Source organism: Lathyrus oleraceus, chromosome 7 (assembly GCF_024323335.1).
Source record: "Lathyrus oleraceus cultivar Zhongwan6 chromosome 7, CAAS_Psat_ZW6_1.0, whole genome shotgun sequence".
NCBI classification, from domain to species: domain Eukaryota; kingdom Viridiplantae; phylum Streptophyta; class Magnoliopsida; order Fabales; family Fabaceae; genus Lathyrus; species Lathyrus oleraceus.
This window is the reverse complement of record NC_066585.1, coordinates 466,609,176-466,615,818: the sequence shown is the minus strand read 5'-3', so window position 1 is coordinate 466,615,818 and position 6,643 is coordinate 466,609,176. Positions and strand designations below refer to the sequence as shown.

Here is a 6,643-nt window from a genome sequence, read left to right as displayed (position 1 = left end):
TAGCGAAGCTTCGCTAGGTTCTCGCTAGGCGAAGCAGCAGCGACTATGACAGTAGTTGGAATTCTGTTTTGCCTTCTAATCTGTTTTGTGTTTGTGTTGTTTCCTCTCTATGACTTTGCAGATGGAATCCAGGTCCGGCGCTTCGAAAAAGAGAAAGGGCGGGAACACTTCCCGTCCCGTGCCCATACAATTCGACACCGACAAATTTGTCGGGCCAAAGCAAGCAACAAGATATGTTGCTTTGGAAAAGCGAAAGATTTTGCCGGAAAAGAGATTTATAATCAACCCTGAAGGCACGTACCGAACATTCGCCGGTTTGATTAACAGCAAAAAGTGGGACCGGTTGATATCTCCCTTGGAGCATCATGACATCGCAACAGTGCGTGAGTTCTACGCGAACGCACTGCCGAACGACGACGAGCCATTCACATGGACGTCTAGAGTGTCCGGCCGTCCTGTTGCGTTCGATCGGGATGCGATTAACCGTGTCCTGGGTGAACCGCCCCATCTGGGAGCCAATGAGAGAGACACTTACCACCAAGATTTAAGGCTTCACCGGAATATCGATTCGATTTCTGCTGCCCTGCTTTTGAAAGGGAAATTAGTTGAGCTGAACCCATCTGGGGTTCCGATGAGATACCATAGGGAGGACATGATTCCCTTGGCTCAACTGATCCTTGTGTTGGTTCTTACAAACATTAAACTCAAGTCTCATACTTCTACCGTGCCGATTCCAGTGGCACACTTGGTTCACTGCATCCTCACGAATATCCAGATTGATGTGGCGAGGATTATTGCTTTGGAGTTGAAGTCCGTGATTGAAAGCGGGCTAAAGTCGGGGGCACGAGTAAATTGTCCCCTTGCTTTCCCGTGTCTAATCATGGCTTTGTGCCAACAAGCGAGGGTGAGGCTACCCTCCAAGGGTCAAGTAAGGATCCCGCCGGCCATTGATGACCGATACGTGGCCAAGTACTCAAACCGAAGAATTTAAGAAGTAGTTCAGCTGCTGAGGTTACCGGGGCTTTTGATGGTCCTGGTACTTTTACTCTAGGATCCGATCCTTTCCAGCAGGCTGTCTGCAACTACAACTGGGATTGGATGGCGGCAACTCAGTGCGTCATGCTCGATATGCACGATTCTATGCAGTTGTTATAGTTGCAGATGCGCGACCCCTCCGGTGAGCATTCTATGATGATTCGTGAGCAGTTTCTGCAGCACGCTAGCTGGCCTGTGGACAGGCCTGTGTTTGGAGAGGGGGCGGGTGCTGGTGCAGCTGGTGCTGGTGCTTCTTCTGGTGCTGCTGAAGATGATGATGATGATGATGAGGCTACCGGTTCTGAAGCCGGTAGTGATGAGGGTTATGAGTCCTTGGAGGGCTAAGTTTATTTTATTTTTTATATTATGTTTTATTTCTATTTTATTTTCAGATTTGTGTATTTTGATTTTGGTTATGTACTTCTGGGGTGTTTTGTCCCCCATGCACAATTTTAAATTTTGAAGTAATGTTATTATTTATGTTTTAAATTTCTTTTGTTTTAATAAATTTTTGGTTGGTTGAGTGTCAAACCTTCTAGATTGGTTGCTCCTCAAAGAAGTATCCAATGAAGGTGCATCCGAGCTTGGATGGCAATGATAAAAATAAACAAGTGAATAATGCAAAGGTACATGGTTACCTCCGGCTAGAATTTTAGAATGCATTAAGAACTTTAATTTTTTTTTGTAATTGAATATTGTCTTTTTGCAACATAATTGAATGAATGTTTCATCTAGGACTTAAAACCACAAATTGTGAGGAAACCTCCATTGTACACTTAAATGCTGGATTCTAATAAGCTTTGTTGATTCATTTGATTCATGCTTTGTCTTTTATTATTGTGAATATGTGGAAGCAATTAGAAATGATCAAGGCACTTGTTTTCTATCGAGCACAACCAGTTCCAAATACAACTTACCTGTGAGCAGAGAGAGTATTCGTTAACCCCTTTGAGCTTAAACAGTTGAATCTCAGCTTGAAATAAAGCGAGATTTCAAAAATCTTTTTTTCTTGAAACCCGAAAATTTTTGATAATTGTTCTTTTGCCGTAAAAAGTCAAGAGCATTCACTTAGGGTGAGTAAGAAATAAGTTGGGGAGAACGAAAATGAGAATTGGTAAGTGCCACAACTCTTGAAAAATCGAGCAAGCATAAAAATAATAAAAAATATATATAAAATATAGAAAAGAGAAACATCTGTTTTGTAAATATGATGTGAAAGAAAAGAAAAAAATAGAGAAAATGAAAATGAATGCTTGCTTGGAAGAAAAATAGTGAAAAACAAAAATTGAGTTGTGAAATAAGAGTTGTGAAGGTTTCAAATGAGAAACAAATGGAACGAAGTTGAGATGTGTGAATAATGTACAGTGAATGTCTCTTTTGCATCGGCAATTTCGTTTTCAATGGCCTTAGAAATGACCCTTGTTTGTTAACCTAACCAAGCTTTAACCGAAAAGTCCTTAGTGATCTTCGTGCTTCCACATTACCATTTATAATTGTTAAACATTGTATGAATTGAATTGATTTCTTCATTGTTTGTTGGAGAGTGAGATTATTCCCACGGTTGCAAACACGTAATTTCTTCAATCCTTATTCGAAGAGGAGAGATAGGGTGATTCATTCAAGATAATATTGTTGTGGATAGATACATATTTCGCATTGCTATTAAGTTTAGTTCTTGTGTATTATGCTATTCTAACCGTTGGAAATTTGTATTTGCTTATTCGCTTGTGTTTGAGCCGTTTTATCCGACTTCGGAGAAACCTTTTTCTTAAAGCAAATCCTCTTGTCCTTCAAGAGGCATACTTTGCTTGAGGACAAGCAAGAATCTAGTTGGGGATAGTTGTTAGATACCCAAAAGTGCTTATTTGAGCTATCAAATATGGGCATCTTTCACTCCATTTCCTTGCTAAAGTGTTCGAAACCATCTTTATTTTAGATGAATTGCAATACAATGATAAACGATCTTGGTACCTTTGATTTGTGTGCTATTATGCAGGAATTAGGCATGAAATAATAGAAAATGAAGGCACAAGAAAGTTGGCAAAGGGACCAAAAAAAGGATGCATTCATCAGCTTGCTCGCTAGGCGAGGGTTGTGGCGAAGAGCTCCCAGCGAGCACCCAGCGAACAGCTCCAGTATTTTACAGTAGCAAACATCAACAAACTCGCTAGGCGAGCAGCCAGCGAAGGTGGTAGCGAATACGTCCAGACTTGATCAAAAGCGCAGCCAGCACTCACTCGCTAGGCGAGCCATTAGCGAGCTCCCAGCGAGCAATTCCAGTAGAAAAACCTCTTAAGCTCGCTGGAGCGAAGGTTGAAGCGTGGGCTTCGCCTAGCGAACATGCAAATCTGACAAAGGATATTTCTTTGGGCTCAGGTGCCTCATTTTGGGGCTCGCTAGGCGAGCCATTCTGCTCGCCTAGCGAGCATGACAGCTCAGTGGCAACACTATAAGTAGCAGGGGCTACTTTTTGGAGTCATACCTTACACTTCCATACTTTTGTACTTTTTTTAGATATTTTTCCAACATTGCTCTAGAGATACTTTGTGACCTAGAAATCATTTCTCTTCATCTCTTAACAATCTTTCACAAAAAGAAGGTGGATTCCCATCCAATCTCGATTATTCGACTCGAATGTTGATCAACCTTCTTTCGAAACTTGTTGGCCAAGCTACCATGAAAATGAGTAGCTAAGTTCTTCATTTTGTCAAGGTTAGATGTAGATGGTCATAAGCTTTGTGTGTATATGAGATGATCTTCATTTGTAAACTCTTTAATGATGAATATATGGTGAAAACTTTGTTTTATTGAAAACTCTTTGTGTTGGTTTATGATCGAGAGATGTTTACCAACTCTTTACCTAGGTTTTCATCCAATCTTGTTTGTTAGCTAGAGATAGTAATGAATGATTTTGTTCACCATAAGGTTGAACCAAAAGTTGTCATTTTGATAGATTGTGTTAGAGACAAACAATGGATCAAAATGGAAAAACTCACAATGTGTGTTAGAGATAAACACATTGGGAGGACTTTGTGAAATAGTTTATCATCTAAAGGAGTTTATAAGTTTTGTTGATCGAACATATACATGCAAAGTGATCGTCGAACCCTAACTTTGGCAATATTTCTCAAATATTAAAACCAAATCTTTTACCGCATTTTCTCACACTTTTATGCAAGATACCGTGACTAAAACCAAATCCCCCTTGTTACTACGAGTTAAGAATTGAAACAACTGTCGAACGGCGGCGATATCTCACAATCCCTGTGGAGACGATAACAAAAACCCGACACTTAAAAATACAATCAACATGGATCAAGTCTTCGGAACCCTAATCCTTGTCTATTTTGACTGCATCATGGCATTGATAATGTGAGACTTTTCTCAAACTTTAATTTTTGGTGAAACATAAGTCAATCTCAAAGTGGGACATTTAATTATGAAGTTACTTGGAAGCTGCTATAGGATTTGATTCTATTTGATTTAAAATATGATAGTTCATTTCAAGATTCATTCAAGTTCATCTTTCAAGTGCAAGTTCAAGTATTTCAAAATTGGATTCTGGAGGGAAACCATTCTTTTAAGATACAAGGCATACATACATTCATTCAAAAAGGGCCATTTTCATTTCAAAATATCCAGTTGCATCACAAAAGGAATAAATTATCAAAACAATTACACAAAAACTACAATCTTTGACCTATAGTTGACTTTGGTCAACTATTGAATTTTTGGTCAACCAGTTGACCAAAATCAACCACTAACCCAAACTTTATCCTACATTTCCCTTAACTCACTCCACTCCAAGCCGCTACCATTTTGACTTTTCCTTGCTTCAAGTATGTTGATGAACTTGACCTCACGATGTTTTAAAGCATCCCTTCCAAAACAACATGCATGATTCAAATGCAATCAAAATCTAAGCACTCAAAAAACAACTACGTGCTTTAAGAATACATATCATTCATGATTCAAATCAGCTCACATTCAATACAAACTATCCATATTAATACACATACAAATGTTACTCTAACATTCATTTACCTAACCAATATAACAGCCTGCATATGTCAACAAGCATTCATTAATTAACATCAGCATAAATTCAGGTAACTAATTTTTGTTTCAAGAAAGCATTCAAAACCAATCAGCTTTTGTCACTAACTTTTCATAACAATCCCAATCATTGCTCAATCACAATTCTTTGATATTCTCAATCATTTTCCTCACTCAGATTCATACACAATCACTCTAAGAGTTCTCAATCTTAACTCTATTTGATTGTTGCTCTACCTCTCACTCCCCATCGCAGTACTCTCGGAATTCTCATCAACCTCACACCACACGGATTCTACAACAACGCAAAGAAATAGCGAACGATCCTATAGACTAGGGATTTTTAAGATAAGAAAGGGATTTTGTTGTAAAGACTAAAAAGTAGAGATTCAAAGGATACCTGCGATTTCTCTGTAATTTTCTTGCTCTGTTTGCATCAGCTTCAAGATTCAACGATCACCAAGGCCACCTCCGCCTTGTAGGTTGGTGGTTCGTATGAATTTCTTCTCTCCTCGTTTGATTTTCGCTACCATGATGTAGTTTTGTTGTGGGAGCCAAATCCCTAAGGTTTGAGCTCCATACAAGCCCCCTTGAGTGTTTAATTTCTGTTTTTTTTATGCTTGAGGTTCGTTCTTTCTTTGCTTTGATTTGGGAGAATTTGTTGGAATTTAGGGTAGATTAGGGTGAGATTGAGAGCGAAGAGGGAGGAAGGATCATTTCGGTGTTGATTGAGGATGTTTTACGGTCACTTCGCCGCCTCCGGCGTGGCAGAGTTAGCACCAATGAGAAGTGTGTGTGAAATGAGGGAGGAAGAGCTTGGAACGGAAATTGAAATGAGAAAGGATTTCTGATGACACCAATCCCTTCAACCTTTCCCTCACAAATGGGCTTGGGACAATTGGCCCATATTTTTACTTATTTCACCCTTGATACACTATGTATACCCCCTTGCTGAAACACTCATAACAAAGGTTTTGGGCCTCCTGAATCAGGCCCAACGCCACATTGTTGGCCATACACCCCTAGTTCAACCAACACCCCCCTGCATTTTTTAGTTGTTTTTAGTTTTAATCTCTTTTTTTTATTTTATTATTATTATTATTATTATTATTATTATTATTATTATTATTATTATTATTATTATTATTATTATTATTATTATTATTATTATTATTATTATTATTATTATTATTATTATTATTATTATTATTATTATTATTATTATTATTATTATTATTATTATTATTATTATTATTATTATTATTATTATTATTATTATTATTATTATTATTATTATTAACACATTTTAATGCACTTTTAATACCTCTTTTAGTACATTTCATTTGGATATCAAAAACACTTAGAAAAATTCATGATAATACCTAGAATTTTATTAGGCTTTAATTGTTTAGTCACATTAATTCACTTCTTGAAAAATAAATAATCATTATCTTTTTAGAATAACTTTCGATTAGATCTTTTAGAAAATTGATACACACGTTAACATTATATTTTGATAAGAACTTAGTTAGTCTATATTCTAGTTATTCCT

At 37.5% G+C, this 6,643-nt stretch overlaps 1 long non-coding RNA gene across 1 annotated transcript; it reads right to left on the bottom strand.

Moving 5' to 3' along the window:
• Nucleotides 1–4,638: 4,638 nt before the first annotated feature.
• LOC127106832 (uncharacterized) lies at nt 4,639–5,986 on the bottom strand. Its single transcript, XR_007795506.1, has 2 exons — nt 5,492–5,986; nt 4,639–4,915 (listed from the first exon to the last, which is right to left on the bottom strand). It is a non-coding gene; the product is annotated as an uncharacterized LOC127106832 (long non-coding RNA).
• Between the last annotated feature and the right edge of the window lie 657 nt (nt 5,987–6,643).